At 61.2% G+C, this 24662-nt stretch overlaps 1 protein-coding gene across 2 annotated transcripts in view; it reads left to right on the top strand.

Annotated features, from left to right (window-relative positions):
* The window catches only part of VAC14 (VAC14 component of PIKFYVE complex), a 78657-nt gene that overhangs the window by 43194 nt on the left and 10801 nt on the right, over nt 1-24662 (top strand). The window lies entirely within an intron of this gene.

The raw sequence follows: 24662 nt of genomic DNA on the forward strand, positions 1-24662 counted from the left end.
AAGCCAAGGAGAGAGGGGGACACAGGAAGCCTTGAGGGGCAGGAGGCGGGGAGGAGCCTGCTGAGTGCTGCTGGGAATGGGCAGGGAGTGAAAGGCAAGGAAACGGGGGAGCCCCAGGGGGAGAGTGGCCACCCTGGGGGTGGTCAAAGGATTGATTCTCAGGAGGGGCGGAAGGGCAAAGAACAGGACGGCACAGTCCCTGCCCGTTGGGAAGGACCACACAGGGCTTCCTGGTGGTGGTGGGTGTCGCCGCCCCCTGCTTTCCTGAGCTTGAGGAGGGCAGGGCTTGTCCGCTTCAGCACGCTGGCGTCTGGGGCTGGTTAACTCGGTGGTGGGGGTGTTCTGCGCCCTCTGGGGTATTTAGCAGCGTCCCCCGCCCCAACCCACTAGGGGCTAGGAGCACCCTCACCGCCCCTGTCGGGACAGTCAGAAGTGTCCCCAGACAGCGCCAAAGGCCCCTGGGGGGCAGAGTGATCCCAGGTGACAGTCGTGGTTACAGAGGGTAGACGTGGATCCTGAACCTCGCTGGCCCAAAGCGGAAGGTTTCTGTGTGTGTGTTCACATCGAGCTGGGGACTGAAGGGACCCCCCACCAGGAAAATGACAGACTCTCCCCACACGAGTGGCAGCTAGCTTCACGCGGCGTTCCAAATTGCAGAGGTGTTGGCTCTTTTGATGAGTCCTCCTTGCCTGGAAGACTTTCAAAAACCAGTGGAGAGAGGGGCCTTTGAAAAAGGAGTTTGTAGCTAGTGTCCTCTCTGGAGAGCCCCGCTGCAGTGGGTTTTTCCAGCCTCCATCAGCTTGGCATGCCCCATCGGGGCCTGGGGAGAGGGTGCTGGGGGGTCACCGACCTCCCCAAACAGCATGGACCGGAAGTGGGGGCCGCGTGGGTGTGTGTGTGCGTGTGCAGGGGTGTTCCCTCTCCCATCAGTGCCGAGGGTTCACGGAGCTGGTGGTCCTGCTGTCCCCGTGGTCCTGTTCAGAGCCTTCAGGGTGGTGAGGCTTCGCTTACTCTGGAAGGTCTCCCAGGCATCCTGGGCTGGTGGGAATCTTCATTTCTGCAGGAGGGAAATGAGAGGAGGCCACGTGCCTGCCTGGCTCAGTTGGAGCTGGGCTGCAGACCCCTGCACTCCTCTGATTTTGTAGCTGGCCTCTGTCCCGTCTGTGAGAGAGGGCCAAGCTGGGTCCCTGAAGGGCCTGCCCACCCTGCATGCCAGGACCTCCCAGCACCCAGCTCCGCAGAGGGTCCTTGCCCCTCAGCGTTCTGGGGCCGAGTCCATCGCTGCTCTGGGGCTCACATCCCTCGAGGACCACACTGGGGCCTCCATGGGCACGGCGCCTGCCCCCCGGGCATGGCTCACTCCCAGTCCACTAGGCCAGCGTGCTCTCCCAGCCCCGGGTGGAGAGCCCCGTGGCAGGATGGAAGGCCCTGTCACTGGGCCACTCACATATGTTGTCCCTCCTGCCATCCTGCCCGCCCCCCAAAGTAGCAGCAGCCCTTGTCATGTCCAGTCACAGCTTCCTTGGGGCCACGCTAGCCCTGGGAGGCTGACCAGTGTGTCCCGCCGCCTGACGTGGAGGAGGGCCTGAAGCCGTGTGCCCTCCTCCTCCTCATGGTCAGATGGGGTCGAGGTCCTTCAGCAGAGCTTCGCTGGGGCCCGCGCCTGGGAGGGTCAGCCTCCCCACCTGCCTCCCGACTCATTTCCTTACTTCCTGCTGGTGGCTTTAAAGAAGCGCATGCTGGTGATGCATGCAGACCGCTGAGGTGAAGCCACAGGTCTGATAAGAGACAGTGGATGTTTCTTAACCCCCTCTCTGTGGTGTTCAGCCAACTATAAGTTGCTCCCCTCAACCCCCAACATTGAGCAAAGAAAGGAAAGAGACTCTTTCTGTAGATAAGTGGCTAGCCATTGTTCCTGCAGTGGTGCATTTAGCTCAGGGTCCAGGGACGGCAACTGGAAGGACAGAGGCGTCCGGAGTTCTTGAGGACAGACGTTTGGCTGGGGGTCTTGGCCTTGAGGAAGCGGCAGGACCCTCTGCAGGCTGGGGCGCGGTTCCCCGCCCGCCTGGCCTTCCCAGGCTGCCCCTCCGTGGGGGTCGGGAATGGAGCCCCTGCGGGGGGTGGACATTGCTCCGTGTCCACGAGGCCTTGTTATCGGGTGGGCGTAACTGTGTAGAGGTATACTGGGTTTGGGGAGGCCAGGGATTCTAAAACATGATCTCAGCCAGGCTTGCTGTGCCCTGCCCTGGGCCCAGGTCCTTCTTCAGGCTGCAGGGACTCAGGGCGGGCGGATGCTGAGCACAGGTGGTGTGAGCAGCCAGCCCTGCCCACACCAGCCCCCGCCCCAGGGCTCCATGGCGGTCAGGCAGATGCCGCAGGCACTTGGGAGCCGGCTGAAGAGGGGGCTTCCCAAGTCAAACGACCTTGGGTTCGAATCCCAGTTCCTTTGGTTTTTAGCTGTGTGGACCGGCTCCAAGCCCAGTTTGCTCTGACTGTAAGACGCAGTCATCGCGCCTGCCACGTCGCTCTGCAGAGCAAGGTGCAGAGACGCTGTGCGTTTGGCGCCCACGCACAGCTGGGGGCCGCTGCTTTTGGCCTCAGGACATGGCCTCGGCCTCCTCCCCCGCCCCACGATCTGTGGGGAGTGGAGACTCGGCCTGGCAGAGGGTGAGAGAACCAACCTTCTGTGCCGAGCGCTGGCTCCCGGGGCACCACCAGCAGCCTGGCCCGGCCCCGAGTGGGTGTGTGTGTACATTTCCTCTGGCCTGTCCCACCCCCCAGCCAGTGCAGACGGAACAAGCACAGGGCTTGTTTTCCCACGAACCATCCCACTATATTCCGGAGAAGAGGAGAGGAGGGAGAAAACGCAGCCTCTTTGATAAACTGCGCCATGAACTGCAGCGCGACCCAACAGCTGTGAGCCTGACAAGGCCTGCTTCTGTGCGGGAGCCGCGCGGTGAGCACGCTCACCCCCGGCCAGCGCGGCCCTCCGGCGGCCTGGGGCCTAATCAGCTGTGCCTCCCCACCCCCCTTCCTCCCTGCTGCCTTGCAAAGAGGGCTAGCCGGAGAATGCTTTCTTTTCAGCCAGTGACTGTGCTGTGAACTCGGCTGCAGCCCCAGCCAGCCCCGTCCACGGTGGCTGAGGTCCTGAGCCCCCTCCCGGGAGAAAGGGAAGCCCCCAAGATGAGGCATTGGGAAGGGGCCCAAGTTTGGGCGGGGGGAGCTGTCACGAGGCTTTCTTCCATGAGACCCTGACCCCGAGAAGCCCCACCGGGTACGGCTTCTGGTTCATTCTGGCCCTCCTTAGACACAGACACACGCCTGGCAGCTCATCCAGTGTGGCCGAGGCCCTGCTAATCCTGTGCCCCCTCACCGCCGCCCCAGGGCTCCGCAGACGAGCCCCGCGCTGGGAGCGGGTGGAGTGGGAAACTAGCCGCTGGGGTGGGTGGTGGGGCCGGAGCCCGGGCTAGGAAGCCACTGGAAACTGGACTGAGTTTTAATTGTGGGGCGGGAGGGGGCGCGGTGGCACAAGAGTAGCTCTGTTTTCCCGCCGTAATTGGGAAATTCCGCTGTGCTGTCCTCGTGCGCTCCTCCCAGGGACAGGCAGCCCCTGTGGTTGGGGCAGCCCACACCGTGGGCCCGCTCGCCGTCTGCATCCCCCGGGCCTTTGGAGTTCACTCAGCATCGGTGGCACCCCATTACCCTGTCCCTTTCTGCGTGCCACCTTACCTGCCAGGGTTGTTGGTTGGTCCCCCAGAGCCCATTGTGCTGGTGTGAATGAAAGATGAATCAAGGGACCTGGCTAGACCCTGTTTACAGAGCAGTGCAGAAAAGCAGTTTTTCCCACGGCCCCCAGCCTGCGAGGAAGCTGTTGGGAGGCTCAGCTCAGCTCTCCCTTGCGCCCCTTTAACGGATCACGTCATTTGTTCACAGTAAAAACAAACTGCTGTGACAGACACGCGGGCCCCCTGAGTCTGTCTGCAGAAACAGGTCCCGAGGCACCTCCTCGGGCTGCGGGAGGATTGGGGTCTTCATCAGTTGTCCGTGTTGATGGGTCCTCCGCCGAGGGAAAGGGGACGGGACACTGAGCAGGGCTGGGGGCTTTCTCTAGGCGACCGCTCCATCCCTCTCAGGAGCAGCTCCTCTCCCTGTCAGCGTTCAGTCAGCCTGCCCAGCTGCCCGTGGGAACCTTCTGGAGCCTTCCCCAATCACTCCTCTCCAGGGGCCAGGGTGCGTCTGGGAGACGAGACGCAGGACAGCGCAGGGAGCGTGTGGCAGAAGCTGCTTTGCACAGCCAGCTCCTGACTTTCATCTCCTAAGCGGAACGACGCTGAGGGCCTGTGAATGCAGGGTGGCCCGAGCGACATGCCAGAGATGGCCTGCGAGAAAGCCCTGCCTGCAAAGGTGAAAAGACGTCCCTGGAAGGGGCAAAAATGCAGAGAGCCCAGCCCGGTCCATTTCCGCTGCGCTCTCATCCTTGGCAAAATGCCAGCATCCAGCGCCTCGCAGAACCATCTGCGACCCAGGGCCTCCCCTAGGCAGCCTACATGCTGGCCTCCCTGTGGAACCCACTCGCGTGCACACTGGAGTTCCCTGCAAGAGGTGACGTCTTCCCTCTGGAGTGTGGAAGCCACATGCTGTGGGCCTTGCTGGGTCAGGCTGGGATTAATTAGGTACAGCCAGGGGTGTGGGGGTGGAGAGGACGTGCTGGGCAGAGAGAGCCCTGTGCGGCGTGCTCTGGGAGTCTGGGGAGTTCTAGAGGGAAGTGGCCCCACGTTCCAAGGGTCCTCCTGGATCCTTGAAGGGGGTGCTGATGGAAGCGGGGGATGGAGGCTTTGAGCAGGGCTGCTGGGAGGTTAGAGGGCACGAGTGGACTCGGCAGAGGGAAGCCACGTGACCCATGGAGCCAGCGGTTTGCCCCACATCCAGGAGCACCTGTGGAGGGGAAGGACTCAGGAGCCACCCCGTGCCCACCACATGGGATGCCTTAAAAGGCCTCCACCTTCATCATATGGGTGGCGGCACCTGCTGGGCCGTCCCAGCCTCCAGTTAAAAGCGCTTGCTTTGTAGTCCACACACCTGAGAAGCGTCAGCTCCCTGCACTATAGCCAGAGGCTGGGAACTAGACAGCGAATTTCTCTGTGAAGCTTGAGAGGCTGTGGAACCTGTAGTTGTCGCTGGATCTGTTTATACCTTATTTCAGGACGCCAGGAAACTAGCAAAGCTTTGACCTTGGGAAGCCAGACAGCTCGGTTAATTAGGAAGTAGCTGCCGGGGATCACAGTGGAGCAACTTAACAGAATATCAGCAGGTTTGGAATTGGCCCCCTGAGGCCACTTTCATCCTCCGCCTCCCTGGAGTAGGGCCGCATCTGAGCCAGGAGAGACAAGTGGGTGTCCTCGGCCTAAGTGTGCTTTGAAGCTCCTGGCACAGCAGTTGCAGAAGTCGGTCTCTCAGAAGGCTCTGCCTTTGTTGCTTTTCACCTTGGCTTTCCTAGAGAAGGCTGCTCCGGGAGGCCCCTGTGTGGTCCTCCCCTCTCCCCACAAGCATACTCTTTTAGCAAGTAGCCGCAGAGATCACACACACACTCACACTCATCTTCAGTAAAATACGCGGAAGGGTTTCCATCACGTGCTGTTTGGGAAAGGCGTCAGACCAGCTGCCCCTTCCACGTGGAAGGAGAGCTCCCATCTCTAAGCAGATGCGTCGGAAGGGCCCTGGCCTGGGGGAGTCTTGGCACCAAATGCAGGCTCAGACGGCGGGCACCTGCCCACGTGACAGAGCACAGCGTGCGGGGAGGGGGCTCTGTAAGCCCGGCTGCACGCTCGTGGGGTCTGGGGTGGGCAGTGAGAGTCTCCTCACAAGCTGGCAGCTCGGCTCCCAGGAGAGCGTGGGCACTGGGCCTTTGCCCTCACCCTCGAGTCTCCCTGCGTCCCAGGAGCCCCTGCACCCGCCCCTCACCCATGTCTCAGGGCACCTGCGGGGGCGCTGCACACCCGCCGTGGAGCCCAGAGCCCAGAGCCTTAGCTGTCTTCTGGGTGCTGGAGGCCATGGGGGAAAACCGCCCAGCGTCCAGCCTGGACTTGCTTCTCCTCAGCCTGGCTGGAAGGAGCCTCTCCAGGCGTCACTGACCCATAGGGAACCCTGCTGTGGCCACCCCCTCGCCTCCCTCTTCCGGCTCTCAGCCTCTGCCTGTCCCCACTCAGAAGGGGAGCAAGGATGAGTCTGCGAGTCCCTCCCTGTCTCCCTCAGGCCCCGGGCCTCCAGACTCCTGCCCGCCCGCCACGCTGGCCTGTTTCCGGTCTGTATTTAGATGACATCATCTCACAAGAACTGCCTGGCTCTCAGACAGGGACTGACTGCCTTTCTTGGTCTAAATCTCCGTTTTGATTCTTGCTCAGAAGGACAAGTCTCAACCCCTCTCTCCTCCCAGCCCGTTTGTTTTTCCTCTGGTTTATCACAGTTGCTCACATCACCCATATTGGCCTCTCTCTCTCTCTTTGAAGCTGAGCTGAGTCAGATTTCAAGTGCAGTCCTGAGGCATCTCGTTTTTCTCCAGCCCTCTGTTGAGCCTGTGTCTCCAGCCTTGCCTGTGACTCTTTCCCTTCCGATGCTGCTTTCCTGGGCGTGAAGCTTGTGCGTCTGCTGCTCCGTCTCCAGCAGCCACACGCCCGTTGGCGCTGCGGTCGCAGTCCCATGCCCCAGCTCCTGCTCTCGCCCGTGACTGCCTGCCCAAACACGGGGCCATCTGAGCCTCCTCGTTTCGCTCCCCCGAAAGCTGCCACTCCAGCCGTATAATGGAGCTCCGTCTGCACCCGCAGCCTTGCCATCGGTAGACTCGGAGCCTCCTGTGTCCCTGGTTCTGCCTCGTTTTCTCTGCCATTTTGCCGTCTCTCTGGCAGAGCCCTCTCTTTTCTTCACCGCATGACGTTGACACGTTTGGCTTCTGTGCTGCACGTCCGTCTCCTGGTCAGGCCACCGTGGCAGCCTCTCCTCCCTCTGTGGCTCAATTTCCACGATGCCTTTGTTTTTTAATGTAAATTTTTCATTAAATAACACCACACCATATAAAGGGGCGTGAATCTAAGTGTCCCGCAGCTTGGTTAGTTTTCGCCGGGTCCCTGTATCCAGGTTAGCGAGTGATGAAATCAAGAGCAGAGCGTCTCTAGCGCCCAGAGGTCCCTCTCACGTCTCCTCCCTACTCTTCCTCCCCCAAGTAGGCACTGGCCTGATCTCTAACTGTACATTCGTGCACCTGGTTTTTCTGTTTTGGTTTTTGGAGGGTTTGTTGTTGTTGTTAACCTGATTTTTTGAGCTATATATAAACGGAATCATGCAATCTGTGCTCTCTTACAAGCTCTCTTTGGGCCCACCGTGTGTTTGTGAGAGGCGCTGTGTCCGCATAGCAGCAGGTCACGTGTCTGCCTCGTCCGCCCTGTGTGAGGAGCAGGGGCTCACTTGCCCGCCCTGCTGGCCGCTTCTCTGGCGCTGCTGTGGATGGCGCTGCCGTGAGCGTCCCTTCCCTTGTCTTCTGGTGGACACACGTGCACATTTCTCTTAGATAATGCCTGGGGTTGCCGGCGCAGGGCCATACACATGTTTAGCTTTGACAGGTAACTGTCTTAGCTGCACCGGTTTCTGCTTGTATCCAGGATGTGTGAGAGCTTTTGCTGCTCACATCCTCACCAACACTTGGATCATCAGTCTTTTTGCTTTTAGCCATTTTGATAGGCTTGTGGTGGTATCACCTGATGGGGTTCCGTTTGTTTGGCTTTTGGCCATACTGCTTGGCTTGCAGCATCTTAGTTCCCCCACCAGGGGTTGAATCCAGTGGTCACTTCACTAGAAGCACAGAGTCCTAACCCCTGGACCACCAGGGAATTGCCCTCACCTTGTGCTTTTAATTTGCATTTCCCTGAAGACCAATGAAGCTAAAGAACCGCTCATGGCTTTTTTGCCTTCTGGATATCCTCTTTTGCAATGAGCCTATTTAAATCATTTCCCCGTTGGGTTTTTGGTGACTTTCTTCTTGATCTGTGGAAATTCTTTACATGTTCTGAATTCGAGTCTTTCTCCAGCGTGTGTACTGTAATTATCTCCTGCTGTGCAGCTTGCCTTATCGCGCCCTTAAAAGTGTCTCTGATGAACAGCAGTTCTTTATTTCTGATGTAGTTCAGGTGACACGTTTTGCTTCTCAGCATTTTTTACGGTTTGTGGTGCTTTTCTCAGGGGATTAGGAGCTCGTGAGAACCAACCATGGAGCTGCCCGTGTCTGGTAAGCATTCCCAGCACGCTGGACTCCGAATACAAGCCGCCTAAAGCCCAGAGGCATTAGAGCTCCGCGCTGGACAGGGTCTTGGAGGCCACCTTCTTTCCATCCCCCCCGTCAGCTGAACCCCAGGGCTTCCGGGTTAGAGCCTCTTAGATCTAACTTCAGTTGTCAGCAGTCTTGGGGTCACAGTCACCAGGGCGACAAGGGGCCTTACCTGGCCCTTCGAGTCAGCCCGGGGCAAGGGCCGCAAGGCCCGGGAACTCGGCGTCCCCCTGTGGTGCCACCTCTCCTCTCAGCCTGGCTGCGGCCAGCCTCTCTGCTTTGGTCTAGCCCGTTGGCAGGGAGGTGGCCCCTGTGTCTCGCTCCATGTGCTGGCTGTGCCCCGCAGGGTCATGGGCCCCTGGGTGGGGCAGAGCAGAGCGGAACGCTCTCCAGAGGAAAGGGCCCGCAGCTGCTCTGCTGAGCATCGTTCTCCTATGTGAAAGTGGAGATGCTAGCCACCGTGGTCTCCTGCCAGTTCTTGGGAGGTTAAGTATCCACACAAGACGGTGCTCCGGAGAGTGTCTGGCACCTGGTGATGGTGCGGGAGGTCCTGGTGGTGACAGCAAGGGTCCTTGTGATGAAGCCCCCTCCCTCTCTGCATGTCTGTCAGGGAGCCGGGGCTGGGGGCCTGGCCCTCCCGCTCCCCCGTTTCCAGCCCCTGGCTCCTCCAGTGCCGTCCGTGGCTGCTCCCTTGGGCTCGGCTCCTTGGGCTCGGCTGACTGTCGCTGTCTCTTGTTTTCTAGGGAAGTGTAGGCGAGAAAGCCGCTGAGCAAACTAAGACTTTTCCCCCTGTGGCCTCCCTTCCTCTGTTCCCGCCCCCACGCCCTGCCCGTCTGGACGGTTGCAGTCAGGACATGGACTGGCGAGCCTGAAGCAGGAGCCCCCCAGGCCTCCTCAGGCCCAGGCCTCTCCTCCCCGTCAGCCCCGTGCCAGGCTGGGGTCTCAGGACCCGGGCCTGTGCCCCACTCCCACGGGGAAGAGGGGCTGCAGCTCATGGGAAATTGGCTCTGGAACCAGAACCCCAGGCTGTGGACAGGAGACCCAGCCGGCGTCCACTCTGTGGTCAGCCTCAGTGCTGCCTGAAAAGGTGTATGAAGCAGGCGACACCGAGAGCCCTCCAGGGCTGCGGTGGAAGGAGGGACCCCCCCTCCCCTCTGCCTGCAGCCTAATTGCCCAGCCGTGACGGGGTGGGGAGCCGCCTGTGTCCCTGTGACCTGCCCGGAGACCACCACGGGGGGCAGGTGGGCGGGGAGACCACCACGGGGGGCAGGTGGGCGGGGAGACCACCACGGGGGGCAGGTGGGCGGGGAGACCACCACGGGGGGGCAGGTGGGCGGGGCGACCACCACGCGGCGCAGGTGGGCGGGGAGACCACCACGGGGGGCAGGTGGGCGGGGAGACCACCACGGGGGGCAGGTGGGCGGGGAGACCACCACGGGGGGCAGGTGGGCGGGGAGACCACCTCGGGGGGCAGGTGGGCGGGGAGACCACCACGGGGGGGCAGGTGGGCGGGGAGCGGCACCTGAGGACTCGGGCCTCCAGCTGGCCTGGCCCCTCTCCCGTGGTCTCCGCTTGCAGCGCTGCACCAGAGGCTGGGACTCGCCTGCTGTGCGCTCTGTGTCACTGCGTGAGGAGCTGGGCTTGGACTCAGACCAGACCAGCCTCCAGCAAGGCCGCTCGTGCTGTCTCCCCACCTGTGCCCCAGCGTGTTGGCCCCGGGCCATGACTGAGGGGACGAGGGGCACCTCAGTCTGGGTTTGGGGCTCAGTTTGGCCCCCAGGAGGGGCCTTGAGGGCCAACCGAGGCCTCTCACACAGGCAGGGACTCGGGCTCTGCCCTGCGCCACGCCCGGGCTAGGCCACTACAGGCCCGGCCCCCGTGGTCTGCAGGGGGGCCCCTCGGGTCGTGGTGGGCAGGAGCACAGGCTCACCCAGGCAGCGGCGGGGTCGCAGGTGCACGCCTTCTTCCGGGGCTGGTCCTGGGGCGGCCTTGGCGTGCCAGGCCCCGAGCCAGCCCTGGGCACACGCTCCTGCCTTCACCCAGGTGGCAGTCCAGTGACACAGCAGACGAGTGACTAGGAAATATGAGCCCCAGGGCTGTGGTTCCTGCTCTGGAGGAAGCAGCAGGCTTGGTGGGGGTCCACAGGTTTGGGCCTGAGGGGAGGTGGGGTGCCCGGCAGCTTCAGCAGAGTCAAGAAGCTGTGACCTGGATCTTACGTTTTCTTGGAGCATAAAAGTGCCCTAGTTTTCCCTCTCCTCAGGCTCAGCTGAAGCTACGCCAAGAACTAGCTTTTAAAGGCTGCCTGAAATGTGGTTTGGAGCCAAGAATCTATAGAGCCAGTGCATGTGTGACCTGGTTGAAAACGCTTACTGAGGAAAATCAGGGGGTAGGATTTGGGAGCTGGCTTTTTGTTGTTGTTGTTTTTCCTTTTGAAAATTAAAAAAAAAAAAAGCCACCGCTTTAGCCTTCTTCACCCCATGCTTCCCCCCTGTACTGCCCCCAGTGCCCGAGTCTGCCAGCCCCAGGCGCTCAGCCCTTCCGCTCTCCACGCCTCCCCCACCCCAGTCCCTCTCCATCCCCCGTGCTTCAGGAATGAAAATACCAAGTGGGTAAAATTAAGGAGCCGGGTAGAGCCCTGGAAATTAGGCCACAGCTGTCAGGCCAGGCAAGAGTCCTCGTCTCTGAATGGACTGCCGGGAGCAAGCGCTCGCAACACCCCCCGCCCCGCCCGGTGAGCGTGGATGAGAGTCCTCAGCTCCCCGCCCCGCTCTGGAAGGGGCTGCTGCTGCTGTGCCAGCCTCCACTCCCGAGCAGGCCTCAGAAACGGGGTCCCAGTGCCCTCCCGGGGGGCCCCAAACTTGAGCAGCGGTGATGCTCTGTGGGAGCACATGGCGGGGGGCGGGGGGTTGCCCAGCACGGAGGGAGGGGTCCAGGAAAGCTTCTGGAAAGAGATGCGGAGTCCCTGGGCCATGGAAGAGAAGGCACTCGATGGTGGGGAGGTGGTAGGAGGAGGTGCTGTAGGAAGAGTATGCTCAGAAGCCCGGGGCCAGGCCGCAGGCCCCCGCGGGGCCCCGGGCAGGCTCAGAAGGCCTTCTGCACCTGCTGCGGGCATGCGCAAGCACTGAGACACCCCGGCCACGCTGGGGAGGGTGGCACCGAGCCGGGGGACCGCCTGAGCTCCCAGAGCCCCATGCCCCACACTTCCGTGAATGGCAGGGAAGTGGGGCCTGTTAGGTAAAAGACCAGGACACCAAAAAAGTGTCTGACAGGCTTTTTAATGGCGAAGCGCTCCTGGGCGGGGGTCCCAGACCCGAAAGAGGCTGGTCGAGGAAGTCCGCCCCGGACCATGTTGGAGGTGGCTTATATACGGTCGTTGCGAGGGACGGTCAGGTTAATGGACGGGGGTTTGGATAGGTTGCCAGGCTGAGGCGTCCCGGGCTGACAGGTCCTTCTGCGTGGCTGCGGTGGGGCGGCTTTAGCTGGCGAAGTGTGCTGTCATTGGTCCCCCAGATCTGGGAGGCTCCTTCTGTTAGGGACTTCCCCCGCCGGCGGGAGGGAGAGGAGGGGCAGCCCATCATGGCCCCCTGGGTCCGGCCTTACATTTTGACCCTTTTGATAGGATAAGGGGTGCCATTATCGCTTCTGGCTACTTCCTCCTGAACTGGGGCGTTGCTGGGGCTGAGGGTCGTGGCCGGATCCCGGTGACCTTTAGGGGGCCTCAGGGTCTCTGGACAGGAGCTTGGAGTATGCGGCTACCATCAACATCTGTCCAGTAGCCGTCTGGGTTAGCTCCCTGACCCTCCAGAGGAGGATCTGAAAAACACGAGGTCTTATCGACAGGATGAGGAACAAGGCTGCAAGGGGTCCGAGAAGTGGGAGAAGCCATTTTGCCCAAGACGACTTTCACCATCCCGAGAAATCGAAACCGTCTGACTCGGCCTGTCCAAGTCTGATGCTCTCTCTCAGCTCTCGGACCTTGTTCTGAACTATCCCCGAGGCATTAAGGAAAAAAAATAACAGTCTTCCCTTAGGAATTGACAGGTTCCCCCTTTTTCAGCCATTAGCAGCTCTAGGGCCCTTCGATTTTAGAGAGTCTTTGCTGCCAGAGAGGTTATCTGAGTCTGTAATGCCATCAGGGACTCTGCCACCTTGTCCAGGTCTCGATTGAGGTCTGCGGACAGCTTGTAGTAGAAGTGTGTGGCTGATCCCAATCCTCCTGCCCCCAGTCCTAAGGCTGTGAATAAATCTCCTCTGAGGAGCAGGGGAGCTGCGGCTAATGCCCTCCGGCAGCGGTGGGGTGGTAGGATCTGGTCTTCCATCACCTGTGGCGTCAGAAAGGTCAGATAGGGCGTAAGGAAGACTGCGGTGCAAGGCTGAGTCCAGTTGGGCGGAAAACTTTGTAATAAGGTGGTTTGATTACAGAGAAAGAATATCCAGGGTTTTCCACATGTTGGAGGGTTTGGGGATAGGGGGTCTCGTCTCGAGCCGTCACAGGCCACTGTGATCAATGAGGTGTCGTTGGCCAGAACGCAAGAGGCATTGGCTGGTAGGTGCAGTATCTCAGTGGCCCAGGGCTCATGGTGATGGGGATGCTCACTGTCCATCTCCAGCTGCACCGTTGGCCTCCTCAGATACCAGAGGCTGGTTAAGGAGCGGTTCAGGAACCTTGCTTGACAAGGGACATAGCATTACATCGTTCTGGAAGGTTCAGTGGTCCCGGGGCCGGCAGTATGAGCAGATAACCTGGACTCCGTCTCAGACCTTCTTGATACCCAGACGTCCCTGCCCCGACGCACGCGGCTCTGTCAGGCAGCTAGTCCCAAGGGAAGCTAGTCCCAAGTGTCTTTGAGCTCAGCCAACTTGCCTCATCTGTCCCCAGAGAGGAGTCAGCCTCTCCCTTATCCCTTTCCTGTCAGACTGGCCTGCCTCCTTCGAGCCCACTCCTAAAGAGCCTCCCGCCCCCACTGCCAGTAGCCCCTGGCCTGAGCAGTTGGCAGGTTCCTGGGGTTACCTCACTTCCTTCCTACCCTTCAAGCCTGAGCCGCCACCCCAGTCCAGTTCCTTCTGCTTCTCCTGGCACCCCCAAGTAGCACGGTAATTGCTTTCTCAGGTCTTCAGCTGTGCACCCCGCCTGTGAGTATTTCCCGGTCCCCTGACCCTCTGCAGGAAGACCCTGCGGGGAGCAGGAGGGAGAAAGGACTGCGCCCCCACTCCCCTGCCCTGCGGCCCTCTGCCCTGTCTCCTGCCAGCAGTGCCTGCAGCAGCGGCGGCACTGCCACACTCTGCCCCGGCCCCATCACGCGGTCCAAGGGCACACTCCCCCCAGGATGGGGTGCCGGGCCTGCTGAGACGGGGCAGCTGCCCGGTGATACCCATCCCCAGCCCAGCTCCCAAGATGGGGATCTGTGATTCCAGAGCTCTGGGAAGGTCACAGCTTCTGTTTCATTTTTGTGGTGTTCGGAGAAACATTCAGGCATCCCTTTACATGTTTAGTCTTCCTGAGCCAGCGGGGGGACTCCTAGGAGAGGAAAGACAGCCATCAAAGACGCGCCTACAGGCCAAGCATAGTGGCCGCTGAGTGCGGAACCCAGCTCAGGGAGGAGAGGCCAGAGAGGGAGGCAGGATGGATGGGCCTGGACAGGCGTGAGCGCCCTGGGCCCCGGTCCCTGCCGGCTGTCTCCCCAGCCCCCCACCGCCTTCCGCAGCCCTGACCTGGCTCTGGCCTCCCCCTCGGAAGGGGCATCTAGAGAGGCAGCCCCCAGACCCTCCATTCTAGAAATCGGAAGAAGGTGCTTTCACGAGGCACACGTGATTTAAGTAGCCACACAGGAGGGAGGCTCCCACGCGATGCTGCAGTCTCAGATCTCCCCTGGCCTGGCTGCATCGCACCCACCAGCCCCAGCCCCAGGCGGCTTTTCGGCGTTGGTGCGAGGCCGGGCCTTCGTCTCCGTTGATAAGACTTTGCTCTTCTGCTCAGTCTGTTTCAGGAGAAGCCACCCCGTAGTAGGCAGTCCTGCCTCAGAGTGGAGCCAGGCATCTTCTCATGCGAGGAGTATTACGCTAATCACTCCTTGCAAACAGGCAGACTCTGTAGGAGGTTTGCCTAGTTTTGTATGAAACCTACGCCTTTGAAGGAGAGAGCCACCGCAGCTAAAAATACCGTTTCCCGGCTGTTGGTCCTCTCATCTGTGCTGTGCTTGTTTCCATTGTTAAATCTCGCTGCTCCGCCTCCGAGATCTCCACGAGGGGGTCCACAATGATCCCCAAATGTGTAGGTTTCTAAGTGATTTCTGTATTGTTTTAAAAGACATTTTAACCCATGTAAGATAAAAATGGAAATGACGCAGAAGAACGTCGTGTGCAATGTGAGAGACCCTCCCCACCCCTTCCTCCCCGAGAAGCAGCCTCTGCTTTCCGTTTCATGGACCTCCTCCCAAACTTGTCTTTGCGTTTACAAACGTGTGATTCTGTTTGGCTGTGGTGAAGGTTGTGGTTTTCTGGCAGAGGGTTCCAGACTCAGAGTCGTTCTGCCGCTTGCCCTGTGTTCCCTGACACGTCAGCCGTCGTTTGACAGGCAAATCCATCCGGATCCCGAACTTGTCGAGACACTGCCCTCTCTTCAGGCTGCAGCAGGCCGGCTCAGGGTCACCTCTTCCTGATCAAGGGTGCCATTTCGGGGTTGAACTCCATCGCCTGTTTCTCTGTGCAGCTTCCAGACCGTGATCTGTGGGCAGTGGTGTAGTGAGGGGGTACTGGGGGTTCCCCAGCAGACCCCTTGGCTGACACACTCTGAGGGGAAGGCAGGGGGCTGTCTCTTCTGTGACCGAGACCTGGGACCCCTCAGGCACCTGCAGGACACCGTCACGTCTGGAGCCCTTTCCCATTCCCGTGTGCTTAATCCCATAAAGATCTCCTAGGCTGGAAGGGGACATTCGGATGAAAAGCCGGTTTCATGCATCTTAAATTTCCCTGAAAATGACTGATCACAAAAGGAATTTTTGCAGCCTCCTGACAGCGGGTGGAGGGGGGTACAAATAAGAGAAACCCCCTTTGCATTTGGCCACAGAGAACTGAAGCGGTCCCCTCCACGCTCTTTTTGTCCCGTCCCTTCAGCTGTGACCCTGCCATCCTCCCAGCCCTTTCACTCTGATCTCTTCACATTGTCCAGGAGACTCAAGCGCCAAGGCTGCTCTGATATTTGCTCTTTGTTACCAGCAGTGGGTATTAGCGTTTCACTTCCCAGTCTGTTCAGACGTTTATCTCAGTGCCCTGTAAGTGGGCACTTGTGAAGAGCTACAGAAAATGATCTCAGATCATAAAATTCCGTAAAACTCCCAGATGAAAGATTGGAAGGCCGGAAAGGCACTAATGTTTCCAGCTCCTTGGAGAAGGTTCTCTCCTTTGGAAGCCAGATGTGGCCAGGAAGGCGGGAGAGGTGCATGTGGGGAAGAGGAGCGCTGTGTTTCCCCCCAGGGCCACCAGGCTGGGACCCAGGGGAGCGCTGTGCTTCCCCCCAGGGCCACCAGGCTGGGACCCAGGGGAGCGCTGTGCTTCCCCCCAGGGCCACCAGGCTGGGACCCAGGGGAGCGCTGTGCTTCCCCCCAGGGCCACCAGGCTGGGACGCAGGGGAGCGCTGTGCTTTCCCACTGGGGCACCAGGCTGGGACCGAGGGGAGCCCTGTTCTTCCCCTCCACCCATCCCTGGGGCTGCCAGGCTGAGACTGAGGGCAGGGTGGCCGCGCTGTCGAGGCCAGAGGGCTTAGTTCCCTTGCACCCTTCCAGTGGAGCAAGTCAGGGCTGTGCACAGAGGACCTGGGACCCTAAGGCGGGGACAAGGCAGAAACTCAGGGGAAGGCAGCACACAGGCCCTGGATGGGTGGGGAGCGGTCTGAGGAGAGCAGCCAAAGCTCCTAGCCAGGCCCAGGCACTGCAGCCCTTTGCCGGGGCTGTGAAACCACTCCCCATGGAGAGCAGCATCGCCGGGCTGGCAGCAGTTCAGGGTGGCGGCTCTCAGTCCTGACTGCGGAGCCTGTTAGGAATACACATCACCTACTCCTGGGGTCCCGGACGGTCTTTGGGTGACTCCAGTGTACAGCCGGGTTCAGGGGTGTCTCAGTAAGGGGCTGTTTCTGACGTGGAGGGCCTCCTGGTTCTGGAGGGTCACTGTGTGACCTTCTGGCTGGGCCAGGACACAGAGACAGGAGGTATGCATGGCGCCCACGGGCTGGGCACTGAGGCTGCCACCAGAGAAGATGGGAATCCTTCAAGGCACATCCTTAGAGGAGTCGCCATGGGAATGTGAGATGCAAGTGGCTCACTGTGGTTGCCTGGGACCCACACCATGAGGGCAGCCTGTTCGGGTGAAGAATTTAAGGAGGGGTCGTTCTGGCCTGGGTGGGGTGACCATGTGGGCACCGGGCTGCTGGGCCCAAGTCTGGTGGCGGCGTTGAGAGAGGGGCAACGTGGGGGGACACTCAGGCCTCTGTGTCCCGGCCCAGGGTGACTAAGGGGGAAAGGAGGCGCTCGCCGTCTGTAGGTACTTGTGGTCGCCTCACCAAGCAACGGGGAGTGATCCTTGGCCTGGAGCGAAGGACTAGTTTGGGAAGAACGGCATGGAGTAGAGGAAAGTGAACAGAGCAGCTTGCTAACAGGAAGGCTGGCGGGGCAGGGGGCGCCCCAAAGCCATTCCTGGGGACAGCGGAGCAGCCCATCGGGCCTCCGACTCCCGGCGCTTCTGTTACCTGCTGCCTCACTGCTCAGAAGGTCACCCCCACCGCTTGAGGGGAGAAGTGTCAGCGACTCAGCTCGCCTTCCCTTACCTGCCCCTCCACCTGAAGGGAGCCTGACGATTAAGGGCACGTGTCATGAGGTCTGTGTGCCTTAGGCATTCCGGTCACAGGGAGCTGGAGCCCTCAGGTGGAAAGGGGGGCTAGCCCAAGAGGAGAGGTCTGTCCTGCAGCTGACACCCAGCTGACTGTCCGGCGGAAGGAAAACTCTGGGTCAGGGATTCGACTGCACCGTGTCCCCGGCAGTGCGGCTTGGACCAGTCCTGGGCTTCGGTTTCTTGGAGCACTTGGTCTCTGAGGGCCTCTGTGAGCCTGGCTGGACACAGGCAGGGCGTGGATGCCAGGCAGGTCCGGGCCAGGAAGCAGTATGCCAGGCTGGATGGGCGCTGACCTTGAGGCGCCTGCAGCCTCTTCCGGGTGGGGCCCTTCTCAGCGGGAGGCTGCATGTGTCCAGGGGGAGCCCCCTGGGAAGGGCAGGAGCTTGCAGGGCTTCAGAGGGGAGGACCATTCCATGCAGTTCTCTTGACGGTCCACCCGTGGGACCCCCAGGCCTGCAGGGCTCAGGGTCGTTTCCCCGGCAACTCAGCCTGGACTCAGAGCACGGGAGTCGTCGGACTGAGAGCCCCCCTCCTCCCGGACCTCAGGTAGCAGCTGGTCTGGGGCCTGCTGGTGGGGTCACCCCCATGAGTTCCTTCCTCACCCCTACTGGGCTCCCCAGCTCTACCTCCTGCTCCACCCCTTGGAGACGGGCCACCACCCCAGCAGAGCAGACTCGCTGTGGGCGCAGGTCACCACGGGCCAGGGGTGGCCGTGTGGCTGCTCAGTGCCCGGCACCCACAGAGGCACCTCGAGGGTGGGGTGCGGTGGGATGAGCTGGTTTGCTGGTAAACTGCCCCAGGGCCACAGGGAGGTTCTGGAGAAATCCAGGCTCCGGTCCATCAGAAGGCCTAGTGATACCAGTAGCCAAGTGCCCTCTGCCTTCCCCCAAAACCATTCCGTCTTCTAGAAAAAGTTCATCAGAGCCCCCGGGTGAGCCAGGCGAATGACGAGGCAGCAGCGAAGCACTTGGGCACCAGGGAGGGCCAGCCAGATGGGACTTCAGCAAGGCTCTGGCCCTCACCCTCGTTCTTCACAGATGAGGACGGCTAAAGCCACTCCTGGCCCATGTGAAAGGGGCTTTAGGTACCTGACAGGCCTAATATGGAGGAAGCGCTCACAGACGTCTCTCCTGTGGGGCCAACGCTGAGGAAGCTGTGACTCAGCTTGAAGGGAATCCCTGTGTTGGGAGGGGCAGGGGCCAGGCCCCTCTCAAGGGCTGGCTGCAGTTGATTGTCATGGAGACCACAGGATTTCCCACGCCAGCCCGTCCCTTTCTTTTCTTTTCCCGGGAGGGCTCAAAGGATGAAATATTCTGAAGCCATGGGCTTCACCTCCCAGGGTCTGAGCTTGGAGCCTGGAGAGACAGCACCCGGGGGCTTCCCCGGCCTTCCGTGGCGTCCCCAGAGCCTCCGGCAGGGGTCGCACCCCTGCCACCTGGCATGCCTCCAGCCATGTTCAGGGCAAGCTCCCTGTGGGACCGAGGTGCAGCCTCCTTTCTAGGACACAAACTCGGACGTTGTCTGTAAGTGAGCCCTACGTGGTTCACGGCCCGCCTGGCTCCCTGGGTGCCCGAGCATGCAGTTCTCAATGCCAGCTGAATGCCACACCAAAGTGACCAGGGCTACCCTGCCCTCCTGTCAGTTAACTTCTGGCCCACAAGTATCCATCTCCCCATTGCCCCCAGCGGCCCTGCCCAATGGGGCTTCTTCCCTCAGGAAGCTGAGGTCAAGAAAGGAGACGTCCCCAGGGAGCGGCAGGGGCCTGGCACCCTGGGGGTGCAGGCAGATGGTGGGACAGGCCGGGCGGGCAGGGGAGGAGTCCGGGCACAGGCCTGTTGAGGGGCCAGAGGCGCTTAGAGCACACGGGGGCCGAGTTTGAGCAGGCGGCTGCGGCACATGGGAAACACAGGCCAGTGGGGCATGTGGCGCTGGCTGCTCTCCTGGGGACGGGCAGGAAGGAGGGAATGGGGGTCACCTCTCCCGGGCTTCCCTCTTAGCTCAGTTGGTAAAGAATCTACGTGCAATGCAGGAGACCTGGGTTCGATTCCTGGGTTGGGAAGATCCCCTGGAGAAGGAAATGGCAACCCACTTCAATATTCTTGCCTGGAGAATCCCAGGGACAGAGGAGGCTGGCGGGCTGCAGTCCATGGGTTTGCAAGAGTCGGACACGACTGAGCGACAGACTTCTCCCGGCTCTGCCCCCTCTCTCCGTGGTCCCTGGAGCAAACCCCGAGCCTCCAGAGAGGCCCTGGGCGCTTCCAGGAGACCACTTGGTTTTCTCGGCCCCTCCCGCGCTAAGGAGGCCTTCTCGGAAGGTCCCTGCATCGGCCCCGTTCAGGCGTCTGCCCCCCAGAGCCTGCCTTACCCTCTTTAGCAGGGTCAAACAAGCTGCGTGGACCAAAGCCCCTTCCTTCCCATCCCTCTGCCTCTCCCCATCCACCTCTGTCTTCACCCCCACTGCACCGACTCCCAGCAAGACCCAGAAAAACAAGTCCTCATACCCTCTCCTCCCACACACACCCTCCTGAAAAACTTCGCAGTGTATCAGACACATTGGCTGCATTAGACATGATGAATTTTTAAGGCATGAGTTGGCAGGGTTACCATGGCTGCTCCTGCCCTGAGGGGCACACTGCTGAGGACTGATTGGAATAAATAAAACAGATTTACAACTTTCATACTTGGGAAGCAGAGAGCTGGAAGGGAAGAGAAGCCAGGGGCTGTGGGGGAGGAGGCAGGGAGCTCTCTGAACTTCAGAAGGGAGCCCATGGCCTCCTCCCCCATCTGAATGTCTCAGCGACCTGAGAGCCACTTTCTCTTTAAATTCCTAAAGGATCCCAGCTGTTGGGACAAGGGGCAGGGACCAGGCAGGAGGGCCCTTTCCTGTGGGAATGGTTCTGGGCCCCGTGTGCCCTGTGCTCGACATTAGGCTGCGCTTCAGAGTTACAGCTGTGGGGCTCCTGGCGAAAGCCTGTTTTGTTGGCCTTGGGGCCGAGGAGCCGTGGACATGACCTAGGGCCAAAAGGGAGAGGAAGTGAGAACCCAGCCCTCCATGCAGGGTGCTAGCAGCTGGGGATGGAGATCAGAGGAGGGCCCAGGCTAGAGGGAGAAGGCGGGCACTCTGGGCAGACAGTCTGCCTGAAGCCCACCGGCCAGCCCTGAGCGGCCCTCCAAGGCGGGCTCCACGTGCAGCCTCGCAGGGAGCCTGACCCAGGACGCCTGCCCACTCACCTGCCGCAGCCCAACGCACCCCACCCCCCCTGCCCCCCTGCCACAGGCCACACCACCCCTTGAAGAGCCGAGCTCAGGGGGGCGGTCCCCTAGCCCAGTCCCTCACAGGGTGCCAGGCGGGCTGGATGGCTGGCTGGAGACGGAGCTGTGATGGACCTGGCAGGCAGCGCTGGTGGAGGACGCAGAGGGTAGCTCCATGAGCGTTCAGGGCAGCCTCAGAGATGGCGGACAGACCTGCCCACATCGGAAACCATTGGTTGGGCCCAGCCAGACAGGAGGCGCCAAACAAAGTCACTGGCGTTGCCTGTCCCCCGTGTGGCACTAATACAGCATGATTCCGCAAGGTCTGGAGGGGCTTGGGAAGGACTGGTCCCCTGACTCCTCGGGAGGTAGGGGCCCTAGGGAGCGGCGGTGCACCCGCTGGGCCCAGGACCTGGCAGCTGAGGCTCGTTTTGAGTTCTCTGTTCGTCGTGGGGCAGTGAGGAGGGAGGCGAGTGAGGGTTGAAGCAGGAACAGACTGTATTATTAGTGACTGGGGGAGCGGGAGGCATCCCCTGCGATTATGCCCATCTCAGCAACAGCGTCCCCTTCTGCTCAAGTGGGGTGAGTCCAGAGTCTCCCCTCCAGGCCAGCTGTTTGGTGCCCTGTGCTGGTGGCCATTCCATCAGTGGGGGTAGCTAGTGACTCAGGACAGTCAAGAGTGGGAAAGCCCTCCAGCCTCCATTTCCCCTTAAACTTCTCTTGAATCCACCTGATGCCAGTTCCATGTCCCCCGACCAGTAACCTCAGACTGACCCGCCAGTGGGATAAGTTGTGCCCACCAGCTGGTCCCAAAGCTGGCCCTGTCAGCCCAGGTGGGGAACACTCCTGGGCCCTACAGGCTGCTTGCTCACCCAGCACCCTCTCTTCATGGATCAGACATACTGTCTGCTTCAGCTTTTCTACAAAAAGCCAGGCCTGAGCAAGGAGTGGGGAGGGGAGGGCCAGGCAGCCGCCCCCAGCGCCCCTCGAGAAAGGATGAGCTCACTTTGCTTCCCAGCCAGCTCTGGGTGATGGGCTCGGTGTCAGAACTGGCAGGACCGGGTGCCGGGGGCGTCGGCATGCCCTGACTTGGCGACAGGCGCCAGGGAGACCGGAAGGGAACCCGGGAAGCCTTGGCCGACAGCATGGGTGGGGGAGTGTGACTTCGCCGGTCCTGTTTTGGGAGGGTGCAGGGGAGTGGGGTCATGGGAAGAAGTCTCCCGTCTTCTCCCAAAGCCAGATGGCTGACTTCAGATTTCCCAGAGCATGGCGCGGCAGGCAGCAGGATGCTCCCCCCAGGAAGAGTACCCATGCTTGGGCCCCTGTCCCTCAAAAGCCACTCTGGGCCCCTGCTGCTCCACGCGGGCCTGGCCCCCAGCTGTCTCCACCATCCATGCCCCCCTCCTCTGTGCCAGCCCATGCCTGCCCCCCGGCCCGCTCTATCCCAAAAGGACTGGGTTCCCTCCCTCAGCACCCCCACTACCAAGACGGCCTCCCCCAGGCACCCTGCCCCGTGCAGCACCCCCAGGCCTGCAGGATGAGCCCTGGTAGAGCAGGGCCTCTTCTCACATTTTCTGCACACGGCCCGGCAGGGAGGGGTCTTGGCCCCCACACCGGGACTTGGCCTTGCCCACCTTGGTCCCGGTTCCTGGAAAAGAAGCGGCACATGGGACCTTCCCACACCAGGACAGAGCAAGGACCCACAGAGCCTCGGAGCACGACCTGCCCTCTCCAGCCCCTGCCAGGCCAGTTGAGGTCTTCCTCCTGCCCACCCCGACCCGTGGTCACCTGAAGCAGGGGCTGTAGGTGGGCACCAGGCTGGACCAAGGGCAGCACCTCCCACCGCGCTGGGGCCGTTCAGGGGCAGAGTCTGGCGGGTGCTTGGCCAGTGATTGTGGTTGGGGGACAGTGAGGAGGCTCACACCAGCCCAGCAAGTGTGGTGTGGCCCCTGTGGGCAGGCTCTGGTCCTGAGCCTTCCCAGCCCAGCGCCCGGCTTGGCCTTTTGAGGCCGCCCCTCTCTGTGCGTTAGGAAAAGTGGCAGTCCCTCTTGTGTCCCGGGGTTTCAGAGCCGACGGAAGGTAGACTGCTCCCCTGAGAGCTCCTATGAGTGACACAGGGTCCCCCACGGGAACTCGGACCTGGAAGCACGGGACAGCGGTCCATGCTGCAGCGGGCGGCTGGAGGACAGGGGGCAGAGTATGCGCTGCGAGCCGCCCCGGGGCAAGTGCGGGCGGACCCCTGCTCTCCTCGGGCCTAAGGGGCCTCCAGGTTGTGGCCTCCCAGACCCCTCCCAGGCTCCCTCCCACCCCACCTCTCTGCCTTGTCCCCGAGTATTTTCCAAGCTATTGTCTCATCGCGAATAGCACGTTAATGTGGGTATTAAAAAATATGGGCAAATGTTTAATGCTCGCAGGCTGTGTTCCATTATTGATGCTGTGCTTGAGGGCCCGGCAGGTAGCACAAGCGGGCTGGGGCTCTGTGGAGAAGTGATGACGCAGCAGCCCCGTGAGGCCGCCATCTGCCGGGCCTGCTCACCACGGGCTCCTAGGAGGCAGAGTGGGGAAGGGAGCTCAGTCCCTGGGTCTGAAGCTGCCCCTCCTCCCCTGCGGGTGTGGCCGGGCCCCTCTGCGTGCGTGGGGTGCAGGCTCCGTGAGGTCTCAGCAGATCCCACGGGGGGAGCCTGGGACTGGGCCAGGGAGGCTGGGCCGCCTGTGCAGGTCACGCCACAAACTCAGGTGGAGTGAGAAGTGGCCCCTTGTTTTCGGCCACGCTGGGTCTTCGTTGCTGCTCGCAGGCCTTCTCTGGTTGCAGAGAACAGGGCTACTCTCTAGTTGCAGTGTGCAGGCTTCTCGTAGCGATGGCTTCTCTTATTGTGGAGCAGACTCTTGGTGCACAGACTTCAGAAGTTGCCACCCAGGGGCTCATTACTTGTGTCTTGAGGGCGCTAGAGCGTGCTGGCTTTGGTAGTTGCGGCGCACTGGCTTAGCTGTTCTTCGGTATGTGGAATCTTCCCAGACTGGGGATTGAACCTATGTCCCCTGCATCGGCAGGCAGATTCTTACTCACTGCGGCACCAGGGAAGTCCATAATTTAGCACTCTTTAAGAAGCACCCCAGTTGGGGCACGAAGAGCGAAAAAAAAAGCAGGGAGTCTGATTAGAAGGTGGCTTGGAATTGAGCAGGCAAGAGAGGGCTGACTGGTGTCCCCGGGCAGGATGGCTGAGACGGGCCAGGAGGCAGGCGTGCACTGAAGGCAGAGCCCTGGTGAGAGGGCCCCTGAGGGTCACAGAGGACTCTGTGGTTTGGGCTGCAGCAGCTGCATGGGCAGTGATGTCCCCTGAGGGCTGGGGGTCTGAGTCAAGGGGGAAACCAAGGGGTGTGCTGTGGCCCCGCCGAGCCTGAAGGGCCTGTTGGTCAAGCAGGCAGGGCAGCCACCAGGTGAGCGGTGCCCATCCAGAGGCCACCAGGGCTCGAGAGGCGCATGTGGGATCCGCTCATCTAGAGACAGCTTTGAAGACATCCACAGGGCCAGGCCCGGCCACCGAGGGTGCCAGCCAGAAAGGGAGCCGAAGGCGACTGAAAGCTGCAAGGAGGGCGTGGTGGTGACTCGGACGGGCTCAACGCTCTGCTGTCCTGACCTTCTGAGGCCTCCTTGCACTCGCAGCTTCTTAGGGACGCCGGGAGGCCGTGGTGCCCACCTCTGCTCCTCACCACCCCCTTGCCGGTCCCTCTACACCTGCCCTGGCTGGCCTCCGGCTGCCGCAGGCCCCCCCGGGCCTGTGGTCCCCGGGAAGCGCTGCCTGGCAGCAGCCTCAGCTGTCGGCCTCCGTCATGGAGACGGCGGCAGCTGCGGGCAAACAGTCACTTGTGACCATTTGTCAGAAAGCATTCCTTCCTCCCGGCCTGCCCTCCTGCCCACTTCTCTCCCACGGCCCTGGAGAGGGGCCCGTCTCGGGCTGGGAGGGCCGCGAGAGGATAAAAGTGCTGTCTGTGCTCTGCCGAAGGGCCACCCGTGGTACCAAGGCGGGACCCAACCAGGGGTCCTGTCCGCCACACACCACGCGCCACACAGGCTGTCAGGAGTCTGGGCAGCTGCCCTCCGAGTCGCCCCCACAGTGCAGGGAGACGTCACCCCCAATTAGAAGGTGGAGAAATTGTCCCACAGATACACTGGGTCACACAGCTGGTCAGGAATCAGGAGCACTAGGCTTGA

Source organism: Budorcas taxicolor, chromosome 18 (genome assembly GCF_023091745.1).
Source record: "Budorcas taxicolor isolate Tak-1 chromosome 18, Takin1.1, whole genome shotgun sequence".
Lineage (NCBI taxonomy): Eukaryota > Metazoa > Chordata > Mammalia > Artiodactyla > Bovidae > Budorcas > Budorcas taxicolor.